The 19,918-nt window shown below is 41.5% G+C and overlaps 1 pseudogene; it reads left to right on the top strand.

Annotated features, from left to right (window-relative positions):
• The first annotated feature begins 1,861 nt into the window (after nucleotides 1-1,861).
• LOC123246215 lies at nucleotides 1,862-13,749 on the top strand (annotated as a pseudogene).
• The last annotated feature ends 6,169 nt before the right edge of the window (nucleotides 13,750-19,918 follow it).

Below are 19,918 nucleotides of genomic sequence, written 5' to 3'. Positions count from 1 at the left end.
ACAGGGGACCCCCAGAGTCTCTTTCCAGGTTCTTTGTTTCTGGCTTGGGAGCTCCTAAAGCTGTTGCTGCTTCTGTTGCTACCAAGTAGTCCCATCACTGGTATTTCATCCACATGGACTCCAGACCAGTCTTCTTCCTTGTCACAGATTTCTCTTTCCAAACTAATAAGTTGTCTTGCTCTGAAAGAGTGTCTCAATCTGAACATTTGTTGGCTCTGTCATCCCAAAAGTTGATTTGAAGTATTATTTTTAAGTTATTTGGAAGGGGCAGCTGGGTGACTCTGTGGATTGAAAGTCAAGTATAGAGACAGGAGGTCCTAGGTTCAAATATGGCCTCAGGTACTTCCTACCTGTGTGACCCTGGGTAAGTCATTTAACCCCTATTACCTAGTCCCCCTGCTCTTCTGCCTTGGAACCAATATATAATATTGATTCTAAAACAAAACTTAAGGGTTTGGGGTTTTTTTTTATAGGCTATCTGGAGGGAAATATTGAGAGAACTCTTGAATACTTTCTCTACTCTGCCATCTTGCCTCTGGCCCCCATAAGTCCATACAAAATTTTCTTTAGCCATTCCTCAATTTATGGGTATCCTCTTAATCTCCAATTATTTGCCACTACAAAGAGAGCTGCTATAAATATTTTAGAACAAATTGGTTCCTTTCCATTTTCCCTGATCATCTTGGGGAAAAGACCCAGGAGTATTGCTAGGTCAAAGGGCATATATAATTTTATAACTCTTTGGGCATAATTTCAAATTGCTCTCCAAAATAGTTGAATCTAAGGAAGTTAAATTTGTTCTGTATTATTTAATAATTTATTCCATTCTGTAATTGAACCTATTCTGTAGGATTGCTCTCTGGAAAACCTGCTTGCTGTCTCTAAGCTTAACTTCAGGCTATCTCACCAAAAGATATGTCTTCCTACCTCTCTGTTCTTCTGCAATTAAAAGGAGATTTGAAAAATGCTGGGAGACAATAAGAAAATAGGTACATTATTCATAGCATCTGTTTTTGTGGTGGCAAAAATTTGGAAATTAAACTCAGGGATTATATGAAAATAATTACAAAATACTTCACACGAATATAGATCTGAACAACTGGAGAAATATTAATTGCTAATGAGTGGGCCAAACCAAAATAATAAAAATTATAATTTTATCTTAATTAATTAATTAATTGATTAATTTAGTGCAATCAAACTCCCAAAGAATAACTCTTTAGAGCTCAAAGAAAAAGTAACAAAATTCATCAGGAAGAATAAGAGGTCAAGAATATGAAGGAAATTCATGAGAAAAAAAAAGTTAAGGAAAGTGTCCTACCAGATTCAGATTTCAAACTGTATTACAAAGTGCTAATCATCAAAACAACTTGGTACTGGCTAAGAAATAGAGTAATGGATCAGTGGAATAGATTAGGTACATAATACACAGTAATAAATAGCCATAGTAATCTAATATTTGGTAAAACCAAAGATCTAAACTTTGAGGGTAAGAATTCATCATCTGATAAAAATTACTGGGAAAAATTGGAAAAGAGATTGGCACAAACTAGTCAGAGACCAATATCTCCCACAGTTCATTAAGATATGGTCAAAATTGATAAATGATTTAGATAGAAATCATAAATAAATTAGGAGGGGAGCATGAAAAAATGTAACTGTGAGAATTATGGGTAAATGAAGAATTTATGACCAAAAAAGAGATAAAGATTACTGGAAGTAAAATAGATAATTTTGATTACATGAAAAAGCTTTTGTACAGAGCCATGCCATTTTGTGCAGAGGCTGTGGCCCTCAGTTGCCCTAAATCTTCCTTTGACTTCCTGCTTCAAGTGGAGCCCAGGGAGTCTCAGGCACTATAATGTTCCAGACTGTGCAGACAAATGGAACTGAATCTTTTAGCAAAACATGAGAACTAAGTTTATATGAATTATAACAAAAACCTCAGGAGGCAATAACTGATGACCTGAAATTGTAGTATCACCTAGAAATCTACATAGTGATTTATTGTGCCCAATATGTTTGGATATGTTGAATAATAATATGATCACAAAAGAGTGTTTGCAGCACTTCTGTGCACTCTATCATCACAGCCCTCAGAAGTAGAAATAAAGAATGTCTTACTTGGAGGCAGGTAGGTGGCTCAGTGGATTAAGTGCCAGGACCAGAGATGGGAATGTTCAATTGAAAACTGTTCTCAGTTACTTCCTAGCTGTATGACCTTGGAAAAGTCACTTAAACTTCAATGCCTAGCCCTTCAGCCTTGGAGCTAAAAGCAGTATTAATTCTAAGACAAAAGGAAGGGTTTTAAAAAGAAAAAAAGAATGACCTATTCACTGAGAAAAGTTATTTTTCAAACGATTACTAAGGCCAGATCCAAACTTTGATGCTCCCATTAGTAAAATTTATCCTAGTCATTACGAATATCAGCAAACATACTAATCATAAATTTTCAATCACAATATTGGAGAGAGACTGTAGATATAAATTATGAATAGGCTGCTGCAAGTCAAGAATCAACAGAAAGAAAATGACAGTGGAAGAGATAAAGGGGACAGTCCAAATTGTAGCAATGCATCAACAATCAATAGTCAAGAAGCAGGACCTAGTAACAAAAGGACCAAAACATCTGATGATTCTGGATTAGAACTTGATTACAGCAATATCATTGTGGCAACAGATCCAGTAATGGATGGTGCTAGTGAAATTGAATTAGTTCTCAGGCCTCATCCCACTTTTATGGAGAAAGATGACAGTGCATAGACAAGAAATGGAAAGATTTCAGGCAATGCTGCTATTAAGGACTTATACAAGTACCTAGCTATGAAATTCCCTTTAGAAGAGCTTCAGAGCAAGGGAGACTCAAACCAGTTGAACAATAATGAGGCAGCAAGTAAGAAGCAGTACACAGTTTACATTGGTCAAGCCAATGGACAGTTCAATGTATTAAATGGTTCCTTTTCCTTGGAAATGGTCAGAGAGAAATACTGGAAAGGGAACAAACCCATTGAACTTTACTATGTGCCTACAAAGAAGCACAAAGAAGGTTTGGAAAGATGGCTTGGAAAAGGAACTTTTTTTATACCTCTGATTCCTTTAATATTTTTTTTAAACCCTTAACTTCTGTGTATTGGTTCTTAGGTGGAAGAGTGGTAAGGGTGGGCAATGGGGGTCAAGTGACTTGCCCAGGGTCACACAGCTGGGAAATGTCTGAGGCCGGATTTGAACCTAGGACCCCCCCCCCCCCCCCCCGTCTCTAGGCCTGACTCTCAATCCACTGAGCTACCCAGCTGCCCCTGATTCCTTTAATATTAAAGATGCACTATTATTGTTTTCATGGTGAAAAATAACGTATTTTGCATAAACAAAACTAGTGTACCCAAAATTAGAAGTAAAATAGGAAATTGGGCAAAAACTTTGCAGCAAGTTTCTTTGATAAAGGTATCATTTCTCAGATATATAGGGAACTGAGCCAAATTTATAAAAATAAGAACCATTCCCCAGGAGATAAATGTTCAAAGGATATGAACAGGTAATTTTCAAAAGAAGAAATCAAAGCTATCAATAATAACATGAAAAAATGCTATAAATCCCTATTGATTTGAGAAATTCAAACTAAAACAACTCTGAGTTATCACCTCATATCTATCAGGTTGGCTAACATGACAAAAAAAGAAAGTGATAAATTAAGGGGATGTGGAAAAAATGGGACATATTCACTGCTGATAGAGTTATGAACTAATCCAACCATTGTGGAGAACAATTTGGAACTACACAGGCTATAAAATTGTGCATATACTTTCTCCTGGAAATACCATTACTAGGTCTATATCCCAAAGATATCAAAGAAAAAGGGAAAGAATTTATTTGTACAAAAATTGCTATAGCAGCTCTTTTTGTGGCGGCAAAGAACCTGAATTTGGGAACATGGCCAACAATTGGGAATTGACTGAACAAATTTTGAAAGATGATTGTGATGGAATACTATTGTGCTATAAGAATCAATAAGCAGGGTGGTTTTGGAAAAACCTGGGAAGACTTATATAAGTCCATTAATGTCAACACCATCATTGTAACCAGAATCACTCACATCACATTCAGTGTGTCCTTGCTATATATACATCACTGGACTGAATTCTGAGGATGCAAGGATGACCTCAAAGTTGAAACCACATGATATGCCTACCTTTCAGGGTGTGGTGAACAATACATTGAACACAATAACAGCAATATTGTAAGGATGATCAACTGTGAAAAACTTAGCTACTCAGATCAAAACAACAATCCAAGACAATTCCAAAGTATCTAGGATGAAAGATTCTTTAGACCTCCAGAGAGAACTGATGAACTCTGAAAGCAGAATGAAGGATACTTTTTTCCACTTTCTTTATTTTTATAGTTTATTTTGCCTGTATTTTCTTAACAACATGGCTAATATGGAAATATGTCTGGCATGACTTTATATGTATAATTGACATCAAATTATCTTTTCAAAGAGAGGGGAAGAGCAGAAGGGAGAAAGCAAATTTGGAACAGAAAACTTTTTAAAATGCGTAGTAAATGTTTTTAAAGGACATAATTGGTATTTAATGACATAAAAGTAATTAGTTTTTAAATATATGCATGTGATAGGACTGTCCTATAAGAAATGAAGGAGGAAATTTTTTCAGAGAGACCTCAGAAGGCCTATATGAACTATTTCAAAGTGAAGTGAACAGAACCAGAACAATTTATATAGTAATGACAATAATGTAAAGACAAACAACTTGGCCTAGACAAAAAAGGGGATATCCTAAGTATATTAAAAGAATATGGAACACATTACTTAATAGATTTGTGAATAGGAGAAGAATTTGTGAATAAACAAGAGACAATGAGCTTTGTGAGATGTAAAATGGTTAATTTCAATTACATTAAATGTAAAAGGTTTACTACAAATATAAGATTTAAATTAATATCCAATACTCCAAGCATTATATTTTATAAAGTTTATTAATAACCACTTGAAGTAAAGGAATAAAAAGGTAATTATCTAAAATATAAGCTTTCATAAGTAGATTCTCCTGCCACTCACCTCACACCACCTCCACCAAATGGGATCACAAGAAAAGAGAGAGAGGCGGGGCTACGCAAAATTTATATCCTGCCTACCACCATAATGTGAGAAGGAACACGAGATGCTGGGAATTGTAGTTGTGGGTTTCAGATTCCAATTACACAATGCCCCTGTGATTCCCATGCAAAATGAGCATGTAGAAATCTCCCAGATTTACATGCCTAATTTCCACATGGAATCAATACACATAACCAACTTACATCTCTAAAGATCTTCAACTAGAGGTACATACAATATTGCACTTTCTAAGGCGAAATTACAATAATTTGGGGATAAAAGGGAAATAAAAGAGAAAGAGACAAAGCTGATGATTGCTAAGTGCATTGACAAAAAAACAGTTAGGGGGCAGTCCCCTTTGGCACAAGAGTGTACATTCAAAATAAATGGATTTGCCCTCACATAGTTCAACTTCACTACCTCCCAAAGTTCATTCTGGATTTTTTGGTATAAGATTTCTGCAGGCATCTCCATGGCGCCTTCTCCAAACTGGATCACAGGAAGAGAGAGTGAGAGGTGAGGCTACACAAAATTTATAACCTGCCTACATCAGCACATAACGTAAGAAGGAACATTCCCAAAATTCCCTTTAATCTCTCCTGTGCCTCCATGTTTGATTGTTGTTATTGTTTTATGGTTGGCTATAACTCCGCCCTCTCATTTTTTTTGGTTCCTGAGAGTGAGCTGGTTAGTACCTTTTAGTTAGTCTCTTTTGTTAATTTATTATTAATAAAATATTTATAAATTTAATATTTAGTATTTGGGTATATTGATTTTAAGCTCCACAGCACATAGGCTAAGCCTATCTCTTAACTATTAGGCTGAGGGTCTTGTGGCAGAATTAGGATTGATTAACTTTATTAAGTGCCTACTATGTACTAGATACTTAGAAGTGCCAGGAATACAGAGAAAGGCATGCCAGTCCCTGCTTTCAAGGAGCTCACAATCTAAAGGGGAAAGATAATGTATAGAAGATGCTGAAAGATGGTGGAGGTGGAGGGAGGTTTCCCCAGCACAGGATCATAAGTCCTTGGCCTGAGAAATGATCTGAGGAGGTTGAGTTTCTGGGTTGATTTTATCTTTGTGTTAATCTTGCTGTTTCTCAGGGTCCACAGACAGTTCACAGAGAACCATGTTCCCCACAGACCCTCTAGGGGAGATTCAACTTGGTCTTGGTTTAAAAAAAAGAAACAAAACAGTTGATTCCCAATCCTTCCCCTGCCTTTCCAGCTCTGAAATCTAAAGAGAACAATGTTCTTTATGCCCAGGAATGTGCTGGGGTCCCTAATTCTCTCCTTCCCTGTACTAGAGTCCAATCTTTCTTGGCACAACAATCTAGAATTTGGAAACCTTGGAGGGAAAGGAGAAGGGGGTTCACCTCCAGCTTGCTGCCCTTCCTCCTCCACAGGGCAGCAAGAACTCCCAGTATCCTCCTCTCTAGGTCTTAACAAAGGCTATTGAGAGGGTAACCCTGGACAATGCTGGAAGGAAGAAAATCTCACAGAGTACAGAGTTCTTTATTTCCACTTTGGTTCCTGACACTTGAGTCCATGGAGAAGTATGTCTGGGGTAGAGCCAAGATGGAAGCCAAGGCTTCTAGGGATGCCCACAGGCTCAGAACTGCCCCTTCCCACACTCCTACCCAAGTGATCCAAATGCAGAAGACTAAAACAGAAGATGCTAAAAAAAAACCCCAGGGGGAAGGGGGAACAATAAATGGAGGCAATGGGGACCCCTGAGAAAAGGGTGGAGGAAGGGAAACAGCAAGCACAGGGCTCAAGGGCAGCCTGTCTTTGTCCTTCCTTGCCCCTTCTCTGGTCCAGCCCAGGTCAGGTCATGTCCCTGCATCACTCAATCCACATTTTGGGGCTTGGGCCAGAACTGAAGAGTCAGTGTCCTATCAGCTGCAGCATCTGTTGAGGATCCACCAGTTTTTTTTCCCGAGGCTTCCCAGCTGCCTGGCCCTGAGCCACCTCTTCTGCATCCAGCTTCTCCCAGTCCTCAAAGGAGACAGGCTGGACTCCTGGGGTAGGGGTAAAAAAAAAGAGAGGACCCAGGTCAACCCTGCCAGAACTGCCCCAATGATCCACTTCCACATTTCCTTTCTGCCTCTGCTCCCTCATACCAGCCTGTGCAGAACAGAATCTCCCACCCACCTGCCCCAAATAACTATTTCTGCTTCTCCCAGCTCCAGCCCTGTCCTCTACTCCTCTCCTACCTCTCTTAGTCAAGAGTTGCTTTTGCTTGAACCTCTTATGTGCTATTTATGTCTCAAATCCTTCAATTCTACTACTTAACCCAAGGTGCATGGGAGATGGGTCAGTCAACAAGCATCTGTAAAATGCCTACTATGTACAGCCACTATGCTAACACAAATACAAGCAGAAAGACATCCCCAATCCTCAAAGAGGTTACATTCTAATGGAGGAAGATGACACAGAAAAGGAAGCATATTTTCTCCAAATCTTCTATGTTACCAGTGGCTCTCTAATATTTATTAAATTTTGCTTTGGCTGTTTCAGCTAACCACAAAGTATCTCTATCTCTTCCTCTTCCTACATCCAGCTGTTTTTCTTTCTCTCTTTTATATTGACCTTTGCCTTCATCTGTGTCTACCTCCATTTCATTCCACAATGCCTCTCTGGTAAAAAAAAATTATACAACCTTTCTCTCTTCCTTCCTTATGAAAAATAGCTTTATATAAATATTTCTTTCTATATCCCCAATATTTCCCAAGGTATCCATTTCCCTCCTCCTACCAGAGAGCCAAGTCTTATATCAAAGAAAAGAAAGAGAAAAAACAGCTCAGGAAAAATAAGCAATACATCATCAAGGACCTAGATCAGATGGGAAGGAAATACTTTCTCATGTCTCTCTCTCACTTTTAAACCACCACCTTCAAACACACCTGGCGCCCCCAACACAAGAACCTCACTTTTGGCGCTAACTCTAATCTTGGGATCAAAGGGTATGAACTGAATGGCTCTTTTAACTAACACTGCTTAGCACTGGTCCACATGGCACATCCTCCATTGCCCCTGTGGGCACTGCTTGGGCATTCCTACCCAAGCCCTGCAGGAAATAAGAACCCACAATGAAAAGGGCTGAGTGGAATGTGTGGGCAAATGAGATGACCACAGCACATCTCACCTAAGACCTAGGTGCAGACTTAAGCCTCACAACCAGAACCAGTAAAAGGAGCTGGCTGTCAGTGTTTCATACCTCATCCTCCCCACTGAGGATGTCCCAGAGCACCCAGAAAAAGTGAAGAGCTTCTATAAATAGGGAGAGAAGGGGAAGGCTGAGGTCCCTCTCTCTATACTCACCTCCAGTCTCAGGGTAGCCAAGTGCATCCTATCTGGAGAGGGTGGTACCTTCTAAGGACTGTATAAAAAGCAGAAGCCCCAGACTCGTCGAGATGTTCTGAGATCTTCTTATGGGCATGCAAGGAAGGTTTTTTCCTTCATTGGAGTTTTAGAAATCATGGGGACTTCTCCTTTGATTTAGATGTTTCCCTATGAAGCACAGGGAAAGGCTTAGATGATGGCTCAGGCATACTGAGTAACTGAGAACATCACTTTGAATTAGACACTCAGCTCTGATGACCCTACGAGGAGCCACACTCTAATACTTCTGCCCATCAGAAAGCAGCAATATACAGTGGTACAGAGGGTTAAAACACAACTTTTAGCAAAGCTGGCCCTTAAAAGGCATTTGTTCAGGCATGAGTCAGAATCCTCCTCCTCCCTCCCCTGACCTTATACTCATCACCAAGATCCCTTGATCTTTCCTTGGCTTTATCTCTCAAATATACTCTCCCCCTTTCCTTTCTCACTTGTCACAACCCCAGTTTAAACTTTGTCCATTAACTACTGAGATGATTGTAATAGTCTGGTAAAGGTTGTCCATGATTTCCCCTCCTCTCAATTCCTTCCCCAACTACTCTATACACTGTTGCCAGATTAGTGTTCCCAAATGCACAGATCTGATGAAAAGCTTCAGTGGCTTCATTACTGCCCACAGAGTTGAGTCCCAAACCCCTGATTCTGGCATTCAGGACCTTCCATCATCTGGCTCCTGCCTGCCTCCCTAACTTTCTCTTCCACTGTACCTCCATGTGAATTTCCTTCTACAAACTGGCCTGTTCAAGAGATCCCACAAAACAAACAACATGAAATAGGCTCAAGAGCACTAATCTACATGTGGAAAAGACACATGCACATCCCTATCAGCTGGAATGGATGATATTATCTGAAGTCTCTTCCAGCTCTGACTTCCTATGACCCTAAGTCATGGATACCACTCATAACTGCTTTTTGACATTCCCCCAGTTAGAATGCCCTCCCCAACTTCTTCACTTATCTAAGTCCTATCTATCTTTCAAAGCCCACATGAAGCTCCACCTTCTCTGTTCAGTCCATCCCAGCCCCGAGTAATTTCTCTCTCCTTTTTCTGAATTACATTTATTGTCTGCGCCATTCATCTGACACAATACATTCTGCCTTGAGGTATCATTATCTTTTTTAATTATTAGGGAGGGCCAATATATAAAATTAATTTTTACTTTTCATCCATGTTTTTCATTTATAATATATCCTGGGGGGGGGGGCAGCTAGGTGGCTCAATGGATAGAGAGCCAGGTCTGGAGATGGGAGGTCCTGGATTCAAAATCTAGCCTCAGGTACTTCCAAGCTGTGTGATCTTGGGCAAGTCACTTGACTCTCATTGCTTAAATCCTTACAACTCTTCTGCCTTGGAACCAATACTTAGTATTGATTCTAAGTAAGGATTTTTAAAAAATTAACAATAACACATATTGTATTTTCTATTAAACTGAGCTCCACAAGGCATGTCCTGTCTCTTTTTTCATTACAGTGACTGAACACTCATAGACTGTAATGCCAAGCTGGTGACCTCTGAATTTGTTTTTTGTTTTTAAACTCTTACCTTCTGTCTTAGAATCAATACTATATATTGGTTGTAAGGCAGAAGAATGGTAAGGGCTAGGTAAATTGGGTAAAGTGATTTACTCAGGGTCATAGAGCTAGGAAGTAAATGAGGCCAGTTTTGAATCCAGGACCTCCCACCTCCAGGTCAGGTTCTCTATCCATTGAGCCACCTAGCTTCCTCTCTGTATTTGTTAAAGATCTAAAAATAAGGTACTTTGGGTAGATTTATTTTTGTCCAAACCATAAGGTACTTTGGGTAGATTTTTTTTGGCTAAATCTTATGATTTCATTGTTATTGGTCCCAGTGTAAAAACTTCCTGCAATTTATAGGCTTAGAGAACTGTCTCTGGACAAGTTAAGATCCTCAGTGTGGATCAAAAGCAAAACTCAAATGCAGGTCCTCCTGACTCAGAAGCCACCTCTCCAAGCATTTCACTAGGCTGGCCTAATCTTAAATTTGCCTTAATTTCTGGCTCCATCTCATGTCCTATCTCCCTGACTGGAGAGGGATCCTATCTTATATCTCTGTGTTGCTTGGCAGTTAACACCATGCCCTACAAAGTAATAGTCATGATTCCCCAAACTGAGCTTTCTCCATCCCCTGCCACAACCCAGAGTTTTGACTTTCTCCTTCAAACTGGGGCTCATAAGGGCTCTGAGCCAAAAAATCCATACTTGATTAAAAAGCCCAAATGCAAGGGGCAGATTTGGTGTCTGGCTGACTCATCCTGATTCCCCCAAACTCTAGCCTTTTTCTTGTGGCTGCTTTCATTGTCTGCCCCTTCTCACACAGTCAAGACTCCCCTATTTAACACCAGGGAAAGCTGTAAACACTGACAATGACTATGATAGAAGTGAAAACTATAAATTGTAAAATATTAATCCCAACAAGTTATAGATGTTGCTTGTCCTTTGTATCTAATTACTATATCACTTCCAGTCTTTATGCATGCTATTAGATATGTTTTTGTTTTTTTTCTATGTTTATGTGACTATAGTAATAAATTCTGCTTGTTTGTGTAAAAAAAAATTGGAACCAAAATGTAGACCATAATTCACTTTCTCTAGGTCTGATGAATCCTCGACTGACAATCTGGATCTCCTCAGCATTCACACATTTTATTTCAACCATTAATTTGTTTTTTCCCCCTGGGTTCTTTGGTAAGGGGTCCTAAGGTATGTGTATTTATTCCCCTGTTTTCCAAAATATACTTAAAGGCCCTTAAGGGCATGGATTGGGTCAGCTGTTTTATCCATATATGCTCAGAGCACAGTATGGGGCTTCTTTCTAGACCTTTAATTATGCCACATTAGACATAGCTTTACTGATTCTATTTCTCCACCTCCCTCCCTTCTTCTGCCAGCAGGGAGCTGGCCCTGAGGCTCAAGGGGAACAGGCAGCCTTGGGGCTCTGCTCACCAAGGCCAATGACTTCAGCATAAAAATCTCAGTCTTCACCTACAAAGATGAACCAGAAAAACATCCTGGGGGTGTGTGTATGGAGGAGTCAGGGAGCAACATGGTTTTAGTAGAAAGAGCAATGGCCTGGGAATAAGGAGACATGGGTTCTATTTTCAGCTAATTTTGTGACATTGAGTTATTCCTTTCACTTCTTTAGGTTCATCTATAAAATGAAGGTGCCAGATTAGATGGTCTCTTGAAGTTTTAATACTCTATGATCTTAAAAATAGGGACTATAGTGAAAAGATAGAGAAATAGAATTAGAATGATGGGTGGTTAGGGGCAATTCTGATATGAAGAGAAGGATGCTTGGAACTGGAATTGATTGCAGGAAGAACTAGGATGGTTGAAGAAAAAAGATAGGCTAAATTAGGAAACCTCTCTCTTATGTTGGCCAGAAGCAGGGGATAGGTGGGAATACCTAGCTCCTAGAGACCAGGGACAATCTGTAGTGGTCCAAGATGGTTGGAGAAAATGGGGAGTATATGAGAGGGATCTATAGAAATAGGATTTATTAGTCCTTCCCCTTTTCCCTCCCTATATCAAAAAGGCCTTATGTCTCTCAACCACATATTGATTCCATCTTTTCTCTCTCTCTGTATCTCTTCCTCCTTCCCTACTAAAGATCCTGTGTCACTGCCACATATTGATTCCCATCTCTTTCCCTGGGTCTGTTTCTCTCCCTCTCACTCTTATATTTTACCTCCACACATTCATTCATATCTCTCTTGTTCCTAATCTCCCTGTCCCCTTATATTCATTCAATTCACTCATTCCTGTGTCTTATTTTCTATCTTCCTCTCCTAGTTGTTCCACACATTTTCTCTCCATAGTATTTCAATCTCTCACTCCTTCCCCCACAGGGTCCTTAGCTTAGTAGTGAAGCAGGTTGAGCACTAGGCTCCAAGTCTGAAAAACCTAAGTTCAAATCTGGCCTCAGCACTTCCCATCTGGATGACCCTGGGCAAATCACTTTACTTCTGTTTGCCTCATATGTAAAATGGGGAGGATAATAGTACCTACTTCCCAGGGCTGTTGTGAGGATCAAATGAGATAATAATTGTCAAGTGTCAGTGTCTGGCATATAGTAGGCTACATAAATGTTAGCTATTATTATTAATTACTCTGCCTCCACACATATTCTCTTATTTACACACACGGAGCCCTCACTCTCATTGCTCCTGTGCCCACACACTATGGCAGCTGCTCCACACTGTTATTGTGTCACTTCCACACGCTACTAGACACAACTCCCAGAAATTCCCCTCCCCTAGAAGATGCGATCCTCTGATCGCCTCTCCATCTCCAAAGAGCCTTGATCCCTAGGGTCAGCGGGGCTGGGTTCCTACCCCACTTGGCACCTGACTCTTCGAGGGTGACATTGGGAAGGCAGGTCCCTGCACCTCTCTGAGACTCAGTTTCCCCATCTGCAGAGGAGGGGAAGGGGACTTTCTGGAGCTGAAACCTCCTTTATCCTTTATCCTTATTGGGAGATCTCCGCCCTTTATTCCTCCCTCCGGTTGCTGCCCGTCCAGTACCCAGAGGGGAGGCAGCAGGAGAAGGCAGCCGGGCTCTCAGCCTCGCTGCCCAGAGGCAGCAGCCCCTAGCCCTGGGTACCCATGGAGGGCCAGGGAGCAAAAGTAACCCGAGGACTCTGCTCCGCCCTGGGAGGCCTTCACCTTTTTTTCATTTCTGAGGCTTTGCCCAGATTCCGGTGTTGGCTTTCTCTCCAGTAACTATGCTGGCCCCGCCCCTTCTGGGAGGAGCCCAGTCCTCCCTCGGGGTCCTTTTTCTATCCAGCACAGCCCCACCTCCAGCTTCCGGGAAAGACGATACAAAGACCCGCCTTAAAGCTCAGTACAGCCAATCAACAAGCGCAAAGGGAGAAATAACTTCCCCTCCCGTTCCCATCGGGATTAGGCGCAACCTAAAGATTTTTCCCGCCTTCTCTCTTTTTGGTTTGTATTCCGGTCCCAGACATTTGCACTTCTGTGGCTCACTGAAGGTGAGAGTGCACCTTTTCATCACTCCTGGTTTTTCTAGTCACTTTCTGACTCCAGGTTTGTAATTGTAATTTCGGATGGGTAGTCATTTTTATCCCACTCTGTTGGTCAGGAATCCTGGAACGGAATGGAGGCCTTTGACTTCCTTCCAGGGAGTCCCGCCATTATTTTCGGTGGTTCTGGGGGAGGGAATCCTCGAATGTACCTCTTTTCTATCTTCTAGCCGGAAGGGATAGGAAAGTGACTGTAGAAAGCAGAGGAAATCCAGATGTAGGCCTGCCCAAGAAAGTCGTCAAGGATCAGGGTCACATAAATTTGTGAACATTCTGGTAGGAGGTACTAAACTCGGGACCTGTGTGACCTGGAGAAAAGAGGAGGGAGGGGACCCAGAACTCTGGGTAGTCTCTCTGGATGTGAGTGTGAGAGGCAAGGCAGTGCGAGTGTGGAGCCCCGAGTATCTCTGTGGTTTCCACCAAGAACCGGGCTAAGCGATTGCTGTGTGTATGTGAGAGAAGGGAGATTGAGTGGAGCAAATGGTGAATCCTGGCCGGATTGGATTAGGATCGGTAGCCCTCGGACATCCTAGGGCTGGTTGAGTTTTGCAGGATTGAATAGGCTAGTGTTCTAGTCTGTAAGACATTCTGAACCAGATTCAGGAAGGAGATCCTTGGGGTGGGAGAAGCCATAAGTTTCAGGCAGGATAGTAATAGGCTTCCAAAGGTGCCTGAAGATTAGCCCCGTATGGATCATATTAGGGAATTGGGATGATTTACCAAAATATAGAAATAAAGCTAAAAGAATCATGATAAAATATTGTTGTTTAATCTGGGCAAGAGCCCTACTTGATGGAAAAGCCGTTCTCTGGCCAAAGTATGGCTCTTTGGAAGACTGAATATGTGAGTTCCTAAACCTTTCTGGGAATAGCAAGAAGCCCTGAAACAAGCAAGAGTGTGTTTAGGCAGCCCTCTGGCGGCTTGAAGCAGGAACTTTTCTGCAAAAAAGAAGGGGAGGATAGTGAAGGAGAGAGCCCCTCAGAGCTTTCTTCTCCTTATATGTCCCATGTACTAGCTCCTCCTCCTTCAGCCTCCCCCTCACTAACCTCAGGCATTGGCACCCCCTCGGCCTGAGGGGAGCCTGACCCTTTCTTTGGCACACCATGGACCCCCTCCATAGGGAACTTAAGTAGCTGTTAGATGATCAGAAGAATCTTCCCATTGATGGGAAAATAAAACAGTAGCCACTGAGAAGTCCCATTAAGAGAAAGGATTGGATTTGTCAGTACTCCCCTGACTATTTCTGAAGTTAGAAATTTTAAAAGGAAATGAAAAAATTTACAAGAAGATCCAATGGGATTGGCAGATCAATTCAACTGATTTCTTGGCCCTAACATATATATTTGGTCTGAGATCCTGTCCACACTAGACTACTTTTTCTCATGTGAAGAACAGAATCAGATAAGAAGAGCTACCATGAGAGCCTGGAATGATGAGTACTCCATAACTCAGGGAGGACCTAGAGAGAATCAGAAATTCTTAGTTCAAAACCCTAATTGGGATCATAACAATCAAGTACAGGGAGAACATGAGAGACTTCAGGAATATTATCATTTGGGGCTTAAAAACAGGTGTGTCCTGAAATCAGAACCTAAGGTAAGGTCTCTGAAGCTAACCACAACACAAGAAAAATGAGACCCCCCCACTGATTTCTTGAACTGCCTAAAGGATTTAATGAGCAGATATTCTGGTCTAGCCGTGAATGATCCCATAGGACAGTGTCTCCTAAAGACCTATTTTACAGCCAGTTCTTGGCCAGAGATCAACAAAACTCCAGAAGACAGAGAGACAGGCAAACAAGCCTTTAGAAGAGTTGCTACAAGTCCAACTAGTATATGTGAGGAGGGGGGATGATGAAAAGAGGGAACAGACTAAGGCAATGCTCCAAGTTGTTATTAAACAGCAGCAGGAAGAACATACCAATGGCACAGATGGTGCAAGCAGTTACAAGAGAGTTACAAAAATGAGGACAAGGTAGAAAGGCAATGTGACACCTAGAAGAAAGAGAGGGATTGACTGTGTCTCTCACAGCCTTAGGGGGTAGCACAACTCCCCCCCCCAATCCCTTGTTGTTGCTGCTGTGGGAAAGTCGGTTGAAGAGAAATTGTTCTGAGAAATTAAAAGAATAGAAAGTCTCCTCTCTTGCTGAACTTGAATACTGAAGGGGTCAGGTGCTTTCTGAATACCCCACCCTGAGCCTTTAATAACATTGAAGGTGGGAGATCAGGGAGCAGAGATCACCTATCCTCCCTTATTGTGCTACCCCCAGGTGCTAAACTGAATAACAGAAAACTTATTGTGGCTAGAGTGAAGGAGAGAATTTCTCTGTTCCATTCACCCAGCCAGTAATTGTAGATTATGAGCAAGAGAAATTACTGGGACAATTCCTCCTGATTCTCAAGACATGCACAAACCTTCTAGGAAGGGATATGATAACAAAACTAAAATTACAACTGACTGTGACTGGGTCTACAATAGTGCCATCTCAACCCTCTAGGCAGCTCCTTCTCAGAAAAGAGGAAGAAATTCAAATTGACTCCAAAGTGCAGATGGGACCCCCAGCATTGGGGCAGAGTAGAAATGCCCTTATTGCAAATTCAATTAAAGCAACCAAGCCAGATAGTATGAGTCAGGCATTATCCCATTTCACTTGAGGGACAGAGAAGACTTAAACCAGTCTTCTGTCTTAAACCTTTGCTGGAGGATGAGCTCTTGGAAGCTTGCCAATCTGTCTATAATAGTCCTGTCTTACACTTAAGGTAGAGTGATGGGAGCTACCCCATTAGTCCAGGATTTTAGGGAAATTAACAAAATTGTACTGCCCTCACACCCAGTGTTCCTGACACCTTAATGAGTAAGATTCCTCACAGTATGTTTTACTGTGATAGATCTAAAGGATGCTTTCAGGGCAGGACCTCCATACCCCAACAACTGAAATTTATTTGCCCATGAATGGGAGGATGCAAATACAGAGGTACTGAACCTATTTGGACAAGTTTTGGAGTATCTCTTAGAAGGATTTCATTCCTCTCCCCAAATCACTCTCCTTCAGTAAGTGGATTATTTATTACTGATAGGAGAAAAATGACCCATTGTATTGACCAATTCAATTAAGATCCTGAATTTCTTGGGGGGGAAATGGGTTAAGGGTTTCAAAGAGAAAGCTGCAGTTTGCAGAAAAGGAACTTTTCTAGGGTTAATTGGGTACTGTAGACTTTGGATTACTTTTCTGAACACATTAAACCCTATACTCATATTTATTGGAGGAATCTCCAGATACTATAAGATGGTATCCAGAGGGAAAGGAGAAATTTTCAGAGCTAAAAACTCTACAATCAGCACTTGTGCTGGCCTTACCCTCTTTGAACAAACCTTTCCACTTGTTTGCTAATGTGGATAAAGGTATGACTTTGGGAGTTTTTTCACAGACCTGTGGAGGACAAAAGAGAACAGGGGCTTTCCTGTCCAAAATCCTTGACCCAGGAGCTAGAGGTTGGCCTTCATGCATCCAGGCTGTGGGTGCCACTGCACCCCTGGTGGAGAAAAGCAGAAAATTGACCTTTGGGGGAAGTCTAGTAGTAAACACTCCCCATCAAGTCCATATCATTTTACACCAATGGACTGGCTCACCAACTCAAATATACTAAAGTATGAAGTGATTTTGTAGGAAAAGGATGACCTAGTCCTGACATCAGATTCCAATTTGAACTCTTCATTGTTTCTATGGGGAACTGAGAAGGAGGACATTGAGAGAACAGAACATATAGAAATGATAGATTACCAGACTAGAATGAGGGAGGATTTGCAAGAGTCTCACCTACCTGGGGAAACAAATCTACTTATAGATGGGTCCTCTCCAGGATTGGAAGGGGAAAGGAGGAATAGGTATATTATAATTGATGGAGACAAGACTGCTTTGGTGGATAGAGGCCACCTTCCAAATTCATGGTCAGCTCAGACTTGTGAACTATGTCTTTAATCTGACTGAAAATGCTGTCATTTTCAGAGGGGAGACTGAAGTATTCATGGGAAGTAGTGCACATATTTGGGAAAATTTGTCAAAAGAGGGGCATGATCTCTAGCAAAGGGAGAGAGCTGGTTCATACTGAACTACTGAGTCAAGTGCTTAAAAATTTGCTGAGGCCAGAACAGCTAGCAGTAGCCCATGTAAATGGACACCAGAAAGGAAATTCTTTTGAAGCCTGTGGAAATAGATTGGCAGTTGAGGACGAAAAGAAGGTCAGGATCAAAGAGCAGGTTGAAACCCCTTTGGTGACCCTGATCCCATCCTTGCCTAAGGAGGTGGGAAGGCCCAGTTTACTGAAAAGGAGATACAGAGATTACAATCATTGAGAGGAACTCAGCCAGTGGATGGCAAATGGTTTTTGCCAGATGGGAATTAATTAATCAGGCCTTAGCTAGAAGCATCCTGAATCACTTGCATCTAGAGAGCCACTGGGATGTACAAAATCTTTTAGATGTGGTGCTAATTCATTATGCCTTTGTTGGACAGTATACTCTGACTCATTGCTAGTAGCTGCTTGTTTAATTTGTAAAAAGGTAAATAAACAGAGTTTGAGGAGCTGTCCAGAAGAGGGATGACTTCTGGGGCTAAGACCATTTCAGAGTATTCAATCAGACTTTACTGAAATGTTACCAATTGAAAGAATAAGACACCTCTTAGTGGTTGTAGATCTTTTAACATCATGGATATTATGTGGAGGCCTTTCCTGTCAGCCAAGCCACAACTCAGACAAGTAACCAAAGTTTTGCTTGAGTCCCTCAATCTAAGATATTGATTCTGATAATGGGATCCATTTTACATCCAAGATGTTACAGGGGTTAGTGAGGGCCTTAGAAATTGACTAGGGGTACAGTGAGGTGGCTCAGTGGATTGAGAGTCAGGCCTAGAGCTGGGAGGTCCTAAGTTCAAATCTGGCCTCAGATAGACCTTGGCTATGTGACCCTGGGCAAGTCACTTAACCCCCATTGCCTAGCCCTTACTGCTCTTCTGCCTTAGAACCAATACACAGTATTGGTTTTAAGATGGGAGGTAAGGGTTTAAAAAAAAAAAGAAATTTACTGAGACTTTTAGACCTCATGGTACCTTCCTCCTTCAGGAGGGTAGAGAAAATAAATCAGGAACTTAAGAAATAACTTACTAAACTAATGTTGGAAATCAGCTACTATAGACCAAACATCTTCTTTTGGCTTTTCTGAGAATAAGGGCAAAAACTGGAAGAGATATTGGGCTGTCACCCTATGAACTCCTCTATGATCACCCCTACACTCTCTTGCTTCAACTCTTTCTTCCCAGCAGAAAAAGGAACCGATTGCCCAGACCCTACCTTTAGGGTTTCAGGTATACAAGTTCCAGCCAGAGAATTGGGTCCTGATCCAAACCTGGAAAGATGATCAATTAACTCCAGTCTCGGAGGAGCCCTTCTAAGTCCTGCTGACAACCAATACAGCTATCAGGACTGCTGGATGAGGCTGGGCTCACTATACTCAGGTAAAGGGACCAGTAGAGCCACCTGTCATCTAGATGGCTGAGACTGTCACTGACCAACTCCTGAAACTAATCTTTTTTTTTTTATTTTGTTTTTTTTTTTTTAAACCCTTAACTTCTGTGTATTGGCTCCAAGGCAGAAGAGTGGTAAGGGAAGGCAATGGGGGTCAAGTGACTTGCCCAGGGTCACACAGCTGGGAAGTGTCTGAGGACAGATTTGAACCCAGGACCTCCTGTCTCTAGGCCTGACTCAATCCACTGAGCTACCCAGCTGCCCCTCCTGAAAGTAATCTTAAAGAAATCTCATGCCACTTGATGGTTCTGGACTATTTCTATATGTAGTAGTTGGTTTGAGATTCTTGGGAGTTGTCTTGCTGACTCTGATTTTGATATCTTGCTATGTGATAGGAGGAATCGTTACCACTTGTGGGGGGTTGGGGGGAGTTGGAAGCAGCTCCTTTTAGAGTCCTCTTCCTGTTTGGTGCTGAACCACCAAGAAATACTAATCCCAGAACTGATCGTCATAATGAGTCATCTGTGTAACCCTATTTTCTTAGCAGGGATCCCTTACTGATCTCCATTTGGCTTGGGTTCCCAAGATGCAAAGAGCACTGACACTAGTGTTGGGATGGACAATTATAGCTCCAGTGATAGTGATAGCTATAGACACAGGCATTAGTGATATCAGCCCTAAAGATGGGTTATGGAGGAGGTCAGAAGAGCAGATGAATAATCCAACTCCGGGTCAGAGTAGAGTTCCAAACACTGAAGATAGATCCATGCCCTTATCTAGTGGACCCACTCCATAACAGGCCCAGCTGAATGGGCTC

Source organism: Gracilinanus agilis, chromosome 4 (genome assembly GCF_016433145.1).
Source record: "Gracilinanus agilis isolate LMUSP501 chromosome 4, AgileGrace, whole genome shotgun sequence".
Lineage (NCBI taxonomy): Eukaryota > Metazoa > Chordata > Mammalia > Didelphimorphia > Didelphidae > Gracilinanus > Gracilinanus agilis.
This window is presented reverse-complemented; position numbering and strand designations above follow the sequence as displayed.